This window comes from Manis javanica, chromosome 14 (assembly GCF_040802235.1).
Source record: "Manis javanica isolate MJ-LG chromosome 14, MJ_LKY, whole genome shotgun sequence".
Taxonomy (NCBI): Eukaryota; Metazoa; Chordata; class Mammalia; order Pholidota; family Manidae; genus Manis; species Manis javanica.
Window position 1 is genome coordinate 2,770,421 of NC_133169.1, and position 13,177 is coordinate 2,783,597.

Here is a 13,177-nt window from a genome sequence, read left to right on the forward strand (position 1 = left end):
CTCCACCTTCCTGGGGTCTGGAAAGGCTTTGGATCCCAATACTTTGTCCCACGTGACCATTCTGCGCTGCTGAGGGGCAGGCGACCGGGTAAGGTGGCCAGCCCCGAGAGAGAGAGAGAGTGGCCCTGCTTCGGGGCAGGGGTTTGGGATGTCTGGACGAGGTCTGAGACAGCGACTGACCCGCCATGGAGACTGAGGGACAGAGGAGAGGAACGAGGGATCAGAGAGGTGAGGATAGGAGGCGGGGCAGTGAAGGGCAGGAAAGCAAAGGGAAAACTAGCCCCCAAAATGAAGTTCTGCCCACTCGGGGGTACCAACCAGAAGATTTGGAAAAATCAAGTCAGTAAGAAGAGGGGAACACGTTTTAAACATCTCAGTCAAGTTACTGAAAGAGGGTAAAACATATTTAAGAAGAAAGGCAAACACCCCATTTTCCTTGGCTTCAGAATAAGATTATTGATTGCCAGTGCCCCTTGCTGTTCAGAGTGGAGGGCAGCGCTCTTGGGCCCCGCTGGGTTTAGGCAGGGGGAGGGGCGGTACTGTTTAGCCCAGTTAGCCTCTTCTCCTGGCTGCTCTGAGTTCATCCCTCCCACATTATTCAAATATGAATCATCTCTAATTTCAGGGTTCGGCTGATCCATGCCTCCCTGCTCCCCTGGCCTCCCGCAGCCTTCCACTTGCACCCTCCCGCTTTTGATCATCCTTAATTTAAAAACTGCCTCTACTTCTCAGTTATCGAATTCACAGGGAACTTAGGCCTTGAGCCTGTAGCACCGCCTCCCTTCAGTCAGCTAGGTACCCAGAGAGCTGCTCTGCCAGACACCCTGGGATGTGGGCAAGGAAAGCCCTTGAGGGGTCTGCAGGAGGGGATTCCAAGGGGAACATGCCACCCTTGCTGGAAGACCAGCAGCTTTTCATGACATGCAGTCATGTCTCTGGAGGGGACCAGAGGCCACCTAGTTCAGCCCTCTGACTCTATAGAAATGCAAGCCCAGAGAGGCGATATGCACACGGCAGCTTTGTGGTGGAGCTGGAATGAGAACCCAGTTCTCCCAATCCTAGTCCTGTGTGCACCCCCCTAAGCTGCCTCTCTGGGTTTTTTGTTGTAGGGGTGTTTATTTGAGGGGAGGTGCTGCCTGGCCTGTGCCTTCTTCCATCTGTACGTGGAGGGGCCGCACCTGCCTGGGAGCAGGCAACAGGTTAGTTATCCGGGCCATCTCAGCTGTCACCCACGGGCGCTTCTCTGCGAGACCCCGCTGACCCCCCACCGGCACCCCAGCCCAGCTTCTGCTTCCGCCTCATCCCCTCACATCACAGCTGTGGGTTGTGCCTCTGGACACTGTCTCAGCAAAGTGGAGGAGCTGAATGGCGGCTGGCAGGGGGAGGGGAGAGGAGCGGTCAGGATGACAGGGATTCCGACTCATTGTCCCCAGAGAAACCAGGGGAGGAGAGGTAAGAAATGTCAGTCCAGCCCAATCAATGAATTCTCTCTTGAGGGGGCGGTAAAAAGGGAGGGAGAAAGAAAAGGACAGATTAAAAATGAGTCAGAGAGCCCAGGCAAGACAACCCCCACATTCGCTCTCCCTCGCCCCCCTCTCTGCCGCCTGCCCCCATCCCCTGTTCCCTCTCCCCTCCCATTGCTCCCTTCCCTTGTTTCGCTCTTCTAATGCAGGCTGAGCAATTTCTAATCAACACTTCAGTTTTTTCCTCAGGCTCTGGCAGCGCCTTCCGTATTTTTCATTGCTAAAATTCTGTATTTCTTCCTGCTGTATATTTAGCCTCATGATTTCTCATTGTCGTTGTGAGGCTGCTTTCTGTAATAGGCTGTTGGTGTTTTGAACAAAACAAAATGCTTACCAGCCGCTATTTTAGCAACAGGTGCCACCTAGCAGTAAGCCCCGAGGAGGGTTCACTCTGTCTTTGTTCCCGAACGTGGTGGCATTCCGTCCTTCCCTGGCAGTGGAGGCTGCGGAGACGCCGGAGCTGGGTGCACGCTCTGGGGAGGCACTGGGGCGCAGGCTACGGGGGGCAGGCAGGCTCCTGTTTTCCTGGAGGCTCTTTTTGGGCTCTCTGTGATGAAGATGGCTTGCTCGGTTAGCATTTCTTTTGGACCCTTTTGGTTTTATTTATTCAGCCATTCTCCAAAGGCGTATTAAATTCCTGTGGTTCTAAGTGATACACACCAAGAAGAAAGTGGTGAGACACAGTCCTTGCCCTCAAAGAGCTGTCAGTCCAGACAGCGACTCAAAGGAGCTTTCAGGTAGTTTGGGTCTGAAGGTCAAAGGTCCCACGGGAGGCACACAGGTGCTAAGAGAGCCTGGGGGAGGCATGGCCGACTCAGACCTGGGGTGGGGGCGGAGAGGAGAGGCTCGGAAATGAGCTCCCAGAGGAGGGATGGCTGGGGGTTCATGCCCGGCCAGCTGCTGAGCCACGGGTCCAGGCGCCATACTGGCATTCACAAGATGGAGACACAGCCCCTGCCTTCAGGGAGCTCACAGCCTGGTGGGCGAGACACCGGTGACCGATCTGTGACACACAGACATGCCAAGGCCATAGTGGAGATGGCACTCAGTGTTGTGGGACCTCCAGGCAGCTCACCGCCAGCCTGCAGCGGCAAGGGAGGTCCCCGGGAGTGGGATCTGGCGTGTGCCACCGAGTGAAGGTAGGCTTTGTAGGGGGAGTTGCAGGGCTCTGAGTCCTGGGGAAGGAAGAGCTGCCTTTAGAAATTGCCGACTCCTCAGCTTCCGTGATCTCCTTTCCCATCGTGTACCCCTCTGTCCTGTTTTCCACAGGGGAAAGGCCTTGTTCAAGCCAGAGCATCTTCTTTCAACACTGTATCACAGCTCTGCCCATCCCCACTGTCCCCCAGCCTCACGTCCTCTCTGGACTAGGATTGGGAGCTTGGTTCAGAATCCCCCACACTCTTGATTGCAGACTCCCATGATCCTGCCAGTATTGGCGCGTGGCCACGCCGGTAGCGGGCCGGTCCTTAGCGCCTATCCAGCATTACTGGCATTGGGACCAGGACTTGGTTGGTGAAGGGAACCCTGAGCCGGCAGTTGAGGACTGGTTCCCAGTGCCCTCTCCTCCATGGATGAGCATTATAACCATGGCATCTGGCTCTCAGGACCTGTTGAATGAAATGAATTCACTTTCAGCTCTACGACTCTATGGTTCTGAACTTTTTCTCCATTTTCGATGAGCTGGAGAGCAAAGCTGAAGAGCGACAGGCCCATTCTTCCCATTGTAATGGCCCCTGTGAAGAACCACCAGGGAGCCCCAGTTCTTTGCAGCCTTTTCCTGACCATTGATGATTGGAGTGAAAAACACCAGCTGGGAAGGGAGAACTCTTGTTAGGTTTTGCAGAGGAACAAATGGGGCGGCACCAGTGAGAGGCGGACATGATAGGGTTCACTCTGAAGGATTAAATGTGGTCGTGCTGGGGACTGGCTAAGCAAGGCAAGCACTTTGGACCAGGTGGGGTGAGTCCTGCTCTGGCGAGCATGGCCCTGTGATGGGCCTTCAGTCTTGACTTTTTGTCCCAGGACCTGCTCACCTTTTCTCTCCTTCCCGCTATTTTAGCTTTTATGCTTCTTTCCCCCCAGTCAGAAATATAAAGAAAAGTGTGAGGTGATTGTTGTTCTTGTTTATTTACATGCTACAGTGGTTTTCTGTATGTTAAATGGCTTTCATATCCATTATTCCTTTTGATCTTTTTAACTAAGTGTGGCCGGTATTACCTGCCTGTACTTAGGAAGACCAAGGCTCAGAGGGAATAAGTGACTTGTCCGAGTCCATGGTGTCTGTTGACTAAAAGAATAAGAAACAGTGTCTCTAACTTAACACGACTTGGCTGTTTCAAGCGCCTGAATCCAAGGGAAAATTTTTTTCTGGTTAAGGTTAAGGTGGGTCAGCCTAGAACTCCCGATTCAAGTGAACATACATGGGATCTGTTATGGGGTACTGGGTAGTGAGGCTCAGAGTTCACAGAACTCGGGGAAATATTGCAGGGAGAAGTGAGAAAGAATAACTTTTAGTATTTCTAATTAAATCCTAAGATCTACAGGAAAAGAGTGAGAAGTGCTCCCTCGAGGTAAGGGAAAGCAGAGGATGTAGCCCAGGGGCAGCAGGTGACTGCTGGTGTGTCACAGCCCATCTGGGGCAAGGGGCTGGGGCTGTGTGCCCAGGAGCCACACAGGGTGTAGCCGTGGCATATGTATGCTTGAAATCGTGGTCTTCGAGATAGTTTTTGCTCTCTGAAAATGAAAGAAGTTATGTTGGATGACTGGAGTTCTTTACGGGCCAAGAAATAAGGAAGAACTCAGGAGAAGGTGCCTTCTCTGTTCTCCTGTTGTCTGGGGCCCTGCAGGGAGAGGGGCTCTGAATTAGGAGCCGAGCCCCAGAATCAGCGGGGACCCTGCACCCCTGTTGCCTCCTTGCCCCTGGCTCTTGGGGAGCTACACTCAGAGGTAGTCGGGGGAGAGGGATTAGGCAACACCAGCTTAATATTTTACCTTCTTTTCTTTGGCTTTAACCTGGGAAGCTAACTTACTGGATAGGGTTGTTGTGATAATTAAAATGAAGTTGTGTGAAATGCCCAGCACAGTATTTGGCACACAGTAGGCTCCCAATACTTATTATGAACCCCAACTAGGTACTAGTCAGCATTTTGATGCAGATGCAAGGAACCCCCGAATCTCAACAGCTCACGCCAGCACAGTTAGCTCTTGCCCATATCATGTGACAGCCGTAGTCGTTAGCTGCAGGTCAGCTTGAGTCGTTAGAACTGGTGGACTTGCATGAGTTATAGGTGTCTTCTTATTCCAAGACCCAGATTGAAGGAGCAGCCACTCTCCGGGCATGCTGTTCCCGTGGCAGAGAGCTCGAGGCGGTAGGAGGAGGGCGTAGAGCCAAAGTACACAAATGCCTTTGAAGCTTCAGCTTGGGCACATCTTACAGCACGTGCACTGACATTCCACTTGGCCAATGCAAGTCTTAGGGCCCAGCCTATAGTCTGGGGAGTGGTGAGTGTATTCTGCCTACAGAGGGCAGTGCAAGAGTCTGGAGGGAAAAATGAGAACAATAATACAGTCAGTCTATCAATTGGATTAAATCATCCAGCAAATGTGTTGACTGTCTAGTATGTGTCACTCCTGAAAAGCCTGTAGGGGAGAGTTTGTTGTTGATGGTGGAGAAAGAGGACTAAATACAAATTTCTCAGGCAGGGTGATATGATTCTCTGGGGTACTATGACTGAAGTAAGAGTAGTGTAACTCCAGAGGGGAAGGTATATTCCCAGCCCAGGGCAAAATACCTTTGAACCAAAATCAGTCAAAGAGAATAAAGTGGGAGAAACCCGTTTATTGCCTACAAGCAGTTGTGGAGAAAAAGGGACCCCACCCAACCTCTCCGGTCCTGATGTGCCTTGTAATTACCCATTGTTATGTAGATGGTCCTTCTCTCCACCCCTTGGAAACACCTATTGATATGGAGATTCACGAAGGCCAGGCTGAGAGATTCTTGGAAGCTTGCAGTTTTGCCCACAAGCAGGAAGCAGCTTCTCCAGAGAGGGGAAGGATAAGTAGGAGTTAATAGGGGCAGACTGTGATGGAGGAAGGGAAATTTACGGAGGGAACAGCATGTCCAAAAGCTAATAATCAAGAGAGGATATGATGTGTCCTGAAAATTACAAATAGTTTAGTGTGGTTGGAGAACTCAGTGCTGCAGGAGGGATGGAAGAGAGTGGCCCATGTGAAGTGAGCCCTTGTGCTCCTGAAGAGGCTAAAAGGAGTTTCTGAAAGTGTGGGAGTAAGAGTACCATAATCAGATGTGCATTTTAGAAAAAGCATGTGGACTTCAGTGTAGAGAGTGGATCAGGTGTGGGGAGACCTTCCGCAGAAACCAGCTAGGAGACCCGTGAAGAGAGGGAGACACGAGGAGAGCCTGAACACCTAGGGCGGGGCAGGGGGAGGGGGAGATGTGAGAGGTGGACCCAGTGACCCGGGAGGAAGCCGGCCTGGCTTGGTTTTGGATGTGGAGGTTGAAGGGGAAGGAAGGTCAAAGATGCCTCCAGGTCTCTGGCTTGGGGCTGCTGGGGTGCCGTTCCCAGACACAGACTCCTACAGGAGAACTGTGTAAGGCAGGCAGATAAAGGGTTAGTTTGTTTGCAATATATTGGCTAAAGTATAACTTATCCTGTTCTAACAAAGAGACCCTAAACTACAGTAACCCATAAAATAGTTTTTTTCTCCCTCCTGTAATGATCCAGATCTCTGGGAGGGAGAGGCTACCATCCCCAGAGTGTGGCTCTCAAGACTGCCCCAGGCACGGGCATCTTGGGCAGGGGGAGCAAGGAACACAGGGGGCCCCCGGCAAGCAGCTCGTCTTCAGAGAGGTGACCCAGAGCTGCACACATCACTTCTCACCTGCCGTTGTCCTGAGCCCAGTCATGAGGCCACCATAGCTGTAAGAGGGCCAGGGAATGTAGTGTGTGGCTGGCGTGGCTGCCCAGGGACCTGGGAAGTTCTGTTACCGACAGAAGGCGCCGGCGTCTCCCTGTATGCGGTGAGGAGTTCGTGGTGCTGGGAGAACATCCAGATGAGGAAGGAAGCTGTGTATTTGGGTCTGGAGCTCAGGTGAGAGACGCAGACTGGAAATACAGAGAACAATCAAGACCGATGACAGCTTTCTTACAGGAGTGTCTCTGTCCAAATGACTGGTTCATCTCAGGAATCTGACCCACCTGAGTGAACCAGGACAGTGTCTAAAATACCTCAGCCTGAAAGACAGAGACCTTTGTAAGCACTGCTTGGTTCCATTGGAATAGCGGATAAGCTAGCTAGACAATACCCCTGAGCTCAGACCTCTCTGGAAGATGAGGCAAATTGGGCAGAGAGGAGATGTGCTTCTGGCTTTTATCTGCACAGTGGTGGCGGAGAATGGGAAAGCATGGCTCAGTGGGACACACAGGACACATACGCAGTGAAGGGCCAGCTCTGTGTGCACACGTACCAGAGTTACTGGGAGCAAATAGTAACGAGGCCGTGAGCAAAGCCTGCCCAGGCCAGGGTAGCTTTGGTGTTTGTCATAGCCTCTTGGAAACGGGGAGATGTTCTGCCTTTTGGAGAACACATACAAGAATGCTGTCATATTTTCTAAATTTCAAAATGGTACATCTGGTCATCCTAACCTTAAAATGCATCAAGCAATCAGGTATCATGGTAGCAAACAAGAGAAAGTGATTCTGGCTAATTTAAGCCAGAAAGGAATTTATTGGAAGGAGGTTGATTGCTTACAGAATCAATGGGAAAGCTCCAGGGGAATCAGGCTTAGATATTAGGTAAATACTTAAGGAATATATATGGCTCTTTGTAGAGCCTTTTTATTTTATATTCTAGCTCAAGTATATCAAGAAGATGAATGGTTCCTATTTTGGGAGGAAAAGAAAGATTCAAGCTGCACTTGCTTTTAAACCCTAAGCCTGTAGGCCAACTTTCCCCCAAATGCTTTGTTCCATTCTGGCAGCGCTGTTAAGGGATGAACAAGCCTTCTTTCCTCATCTAGATTGTGTCAAACCTGGAGGAGATGCCTGGACACTCCTTATTCATACCTCCTACACGTAGAAAACCTGCCCATCAATCGTCCCTAAAACAGTGTCTGAAGGAATTGGGACAACACGTTAAAGATGTGAAGACCAAAGATGAATTTCTTTAAGAAGCTCTAACTTGAGAGCAGGAAAAGGAAGATTTGTCCCGTTAGACTGAATGAAGGAAAACCTTAGGCGTGTGAAGCCCAAAGCAGGCTGGGGAATGGGTGATTCTGAAGTCATGTCCTGCTTCTGGGGTTTCCAGAGTTAAGGATGGACAAGCTTTATCCAGACTGTCTAAAGATGCTTGTCTCTAACCATGATGATTTTCCAAGGCCTTCAGCAGCAATCTTTGTTTCTCTAAAATAGGGCTGTGCCTACAGATCTGCCTTTCCAAGAGAGCAGGAATAGCTTACAGCCAGCGGGGAGGAGGACTTGCTGTGAAGAACAGCGCAGGGGCAACATGAGCACAGCATTGCCTTAGAAAGGCTGCTTCTGGGATCCTCACAAAGACACAGCTCGTCATACACAGCCTCCTTTTCTCTGTGTGAGTGAGAACTGGGGCCGGAGCTTCGTTTGCCGCCTGCGCGGAGGCGCTGCCCGCACTGGAGCTCATCTCCCCTGGCCTGCGTGACTGGCTGAGGGCGGCTGCGGCTCGCTGCTGTCACCCGTCTCTGCTTGGGGCAGCTTTCCTGGTTACTGGCTAGAATCCGTTCTCCGCACTGGAGACCACCTGCCAAGAAAGGCCCTTCAGACTCACTCCTTCATTTGTTCGTTCATTGATTCATTCCGCATTTTGTGGGCTTCAGCCACGTTCTGTGGCTTAGGCGGGAGATACAAAGTCAGCCAAACCCTGGTCCCCGCCTCAGGGACCTCATAGTTAGAAGCTAAGTTTATCTTGAATCTCTCAGGATTGGGGACTAGTCTGTTAAATCTGTTTTCCCAGAACTTAATACTGTGTTTTAAAATATGCTTTTGATTGATTTAAATTATAGAGTCAAAGGCAGTTTTCCCGTGGATTGGGGACACAATAGAAACTGAAAGAATGGTCTGGTGGTCTAAGAATGGTGACTCTCCTCTGCAAATGTAGAAAATCACCTATATTCTTCAGTCTTCAGCTGTAATCTTGAGTATGCCATCTAGGGCCCTGTTGAGAAACCCTGGCTTTTACAGGCGTGTTCTGTACAGTATGATCCCCTGTTTACTCTTTTCCTGTCCTTTGCCCTTTTCCCTAACTGACCTCTCTCCAGTTTTCTGGAATACTTGCTTTGGTTTCTAGGGTGAACACAGGTTCTTACTGCACATCTCTAAATTTCTTTAGGAGAACTTGGAAACAGAAGTCGCTTGTGGTGTCAGAGTGCATGGGCACGGAGTCCCAGGCCCCACACTGTGCCAGCACTCATGCTCGTGTTTGTGCTGCATCCACCCTCTGCTCCTCTCCAGCTCCCCGGAGCTCCTTCAGTCACGCGCCCTGATGTTTTCCCAGGTGGAGGGAATAACGCATTTATAGTTAAAGAGTGAAAAATATTTTAGTATGTGTGGTGCGTGCTTGGGGCCACATCACGGAGAAGAGCTTTGCTATGTCAAAGCGTTTGGGTTTTACCCTGGCAGGAATGGGGAATCAATGGAGACCTTAAAGTGGGGGACAGATATGATTAGGTAGATCTTTTTAAAAAATACTCTTGGTAGAAAAAACATGGGGAGTGCACTGGGCTGGAAATACGGAGACTGCTGGAGGCTCTTACAGAGCTAAGGAGGTAGTGAGGGGCTGTGTAACGTGATGGTCGAGAACTTTGGGGCCAGTCAGCCTGGACTCAAGCCTGACCATCACTTGCTAATGCTACGATGTTAGAGAAGATGCCCACAGTCTCTGAGAAGCAGTTTCTTCATCTATAAAATGGATGAAATAATAATACCTGCTTGGTAGGGGTTTTTTTCAGAGAATACATGAAGATACCACATGAATAGCGCTTGCCACAGTTTCTGACCCGGAGGAAGCATTTCCTAACTGTATCTAGTAGAAGGAATAGAAACATGATTTATGAGAGTGTCAGTGGGACTAGAGAAGGGTCAAGCTTGAGAGATGTTTAGACGTATTGACCACCAAATGTACTCGGGCCAGAAAGGAACGCCTCAAAGCTATAATTTCTGTTTGAGGCGATAGGAGAGGGGGGCACATGAAGAAGGGAGGAAGGACTGACTTATAAGCAAGAGGCGAGGAAAGGGGAGATGATGAAAAGGCTTAGACACGTTTAATTTGAAGTATCTGTTAAACATGCAGACAAGGCTGAAGGAAGCCGAGGATCTGAAAAGCTGGTGGTTGGAACCATGGCAGGGAATAAGATTGTTTAGATGGAACGTGATAAAGGCTGACAATGTTTGTTTGCCTGGCGTTCCAAGGTATTCTCATGGGTCTGTACAGACTCCAGCGTAAGAAATACTCCATTTTTGTTCTTGGACAAGTGGTAGAATAGAAAAACGAAGCTCCTGTGATGGGTAGGACCCAAGCTCAGGACACTAACCTCGCCCTGGGGCAGAACTCCAGCCAGATCTCAGTGACCGTGGTAGCTACTATCTCTGAGGAGCCTGATCTTGGGGCAGGAGTAGAGGTTCCATGAGAGGTATTTTCTGAAGTTGGGGGGATAGCATCATACAGGTACAGAACTGGATCAGTCAGACATGAGGGGTACAGGAAACAATGCCAAATCCTCAGGAAAAGGGGCAGGAATTGGGTTCCAGGCCAGCAGGCTGGAGCTCAGAGCACGGCTTCAGGTCCAGTGGAGCAAATGGATTGGACATTGGGTGGAAACAGTCTAAGATAGACGCAGGTTGAGGGAAAGAGATGGTGCTCAACGGGTATTGGGAATGCAAGCCCTCACCCCGAATCTAGGGTTAGGGCCAGAAGAGCAACGCTAGACCTCACCGTCCAGAGGGAATGGTGTTCTTAGTAGGTTTGGCCTGGGAAGGATCGGTGGCCTTCGTCCTGCAGTTTGTAGCTGATTGTGCTAAAACAGGGACTGACATTTCAGCCTTCTCGCTAACCCTTCGCTCGCGCAGTCCTGAAAGAACCAGTGACATGACATTTCCTTGGAACCCTAGTGGCATGTGTCCAGCTATCCAGGGCTCCTGCTATACCTGCACACATACACGTGCCTGTGCACATTTGTGTACACACGCTGGGTTACTGCCCTCTGACCCCCGGGAGGTACCTGTGCAATTGTGCAGAGAGGAGCATGTCTAGGCGTGGTCACTGTTGAGCTCACCACCTGTCCTTACCTTCCTGTGCAGTGTCTGCCCATCCTGCCCTAGACACACTCAGTGTCCCACAGCCGGACATCCGTGCTCACCCAGCTCTAGGTTCGTAGCTTCACACAAGTCAACAAATGTTCTGGACCACAACAACTGCATTAATTTAGTACTTACTATATATCGTATTATCCTAAATGCTTAGGATAAAATCTCATTTAATCCTCAAACCTCAAACTATGAGGTAGTTACTATTATTCTGGTTTTACCAGAGAGAACTGAAACTCATTAAGGGTGGAGTAATCTGCCTTAGGTCATGCAGCTGGGAAGTGCTAGAGCTTGGATTCTGTGTTAGGACCGACTCCAAACCCGTGCCTGTATCATGCTATCAAAAAGGCAGACAGTTCTCAGTGTGTATTCTTTATTCTTTGTAACTGTGTTTCTGTGTATGTCATGGAAGAAGCTGAGAACTGACTAACCTCTATTAATAATTAAGGGAGTCCAGTGGCTTGGTCAGGTGGCTGATCTCATTAACAGAACAGAGCTGGAGAGAGAGTTATGCTTAGTAATCACGTGATGAACAGAACCCCAGTCTGGACTCTCTCTCAAAACAGAATAAACTCCGTACAACACTTCTGTGTAGCACCTGCTACCTTGCTAGTTTTATTTATCCTAGAAAGGGTAGGAAATGTGATTTCCCAAGTAGACACAAATAGATAGCAGAGAAGAGCGTGGTCAAGTGCACTGCATTGTGCTGCGAACAGTGCCTGTGGTTGATTATCCAAAGTCAGCCACAGCTAACTGAAGTCACTCCACCTCTCTGCCCCACTTTTGTTGCCTGGAAAATTGAGGTGTGAATAAGGACTTGAATAAAAATTACAAGGTTAAAAATTAATGCAATGAATCTTCAGGACGGACTGTAAAGAAATCTCTTTTCCCAATCCAGCTGGGTGATTCAGGGGGGATGGATGTAGCCACATCAACATTTGGGGGTGGTGGGGGAAAGCGGGGAGCCTGGAAACTAAGGTTCCTCACTAAGCTCCCAAATGGGAATTACCTGCCTCTTGACAGGCAATACGCATCATGTGGCTCTAATCGAACTTACTGGTGGTGGATGGTGTGAGGAAAATGGAAGTTCCTATGGCCAGGATCCTCACCTGATCCTAAACTAACTGATGATGTCACTGGCCTGCTGCTAGGCTGCTGCTTCCACACCCTAGGCAATGAGCTGTTACTGACTGAGTCACTCTATGAAGAGCTCTGCCCGGTGCTGGGCGGGGCAGGGACAGAGCTGGATTACGGACCTGCAGACTGCTGGGTGCAGACGTGATCCTAGCGCTCTGTTTACCACCGGGAGAACAAAACTGGGTATAAACCCTCTTACCCCAAGAACATGCCGTTGTCATTTCTCAGTCTCATTGAATCCATAGTGAACTTGCCCAGGGCTAAACCCTTCAGACAAGACAGATGGTCATTGAGATTTGGGAGCTCAGAATGGAAGATCCAGGAAAAGGCGAGAAAAGGTGAGGGAAGAGAAGCATTTGAGACCTACTGGTCGCATTCCCAGGGCTCTGCCCTAGAGTCCTCTCTTCTGGTGACCAAGGAGTATGAGGAAGGGGTACAAGGCTCATTTTATGGCTGAGACTTGCCCCAGGAGGCTTCATTAAGACCTCACCACTAGTAGACGGCCCCTGGTGAAAGCCAGTGCCCCATGTATTTGATGCCAGTGCTGTTTTACTGTACCTGCTGTCTATGGCATTCAACCAGTTTTCTCTGCAAAGTCCTAGAAATTCCCATCTTAATGGTCATTCATTTGCTCATTGATCCTTCTCTTATTCCATAGGTAGCTATCGAGTGCTCGGTAGTTTCAAAACACTAAGATTTGCTAAATCTCAAATGCTCTGTTGCATGCGCTCCCCAGTTCCACAGAATGCAGAAACCTTTTCCTCCTCACGGGAATTAGAAGCTCGTTTCTCGTGGTGCTTTCACTGAAGAGAAAATTTTCTCTGGAAATCAGAAGATGCGAGTACAAATACAGTGTCTAGCCCTTGTAGAGGGCGCTTCTGTAGAGACATTTCTGAGTGTCCCTTTGGGCCAGCAGAGTGAGTCTGCTTTGCAGAGTGTCACTGGGAACACTGGCGACAGTGAGGGACAGGAGGCACCCCGTGGAAACCTGTCCTTTCTTGCACGTCTCAGGCCACCTGTAATTCTAGGGTGAAACTCTCTGCCTTGGGGTACCTGAAGTTGACTCGGTCAGCTCCTAGATTCAGTTCAGAACCTCTTTATCATGTCTTTCTATTCAAATTCCTTTTTTCTGCCTCTCATCATAATTCTATTTCTGCTTCT

General features: G+C 49.8%; 1 protein-coding gene across 4 annotated transcripts in view; it reads left to right on the forward strand.

Moving 5' to 3' along the window:
* Positions 1 to 13,177, forward strand: part of ILDR2 (immunoglobulin like domain containing receptor 2) — a 54,843-nt gene that overhangs the window by 1,234 nt on the left and 40,432 nt on the right. The window contains exon 2 of one of the 4 annotated variants that reach the window (XM_037023959.2): positions 1,110 to 1,199. The exons of the other annotated variants lie outside the window; for them this stretch is intronic. The gene's annotated coding sequence lies outside the window, so the exon portion shown is untranslated. The remainder of the gene's footprint in view (positions 1 to 1,109; positions 1,200 to 13,177) is intronic. 4 annotated transcript variants of the gene reach the window in all.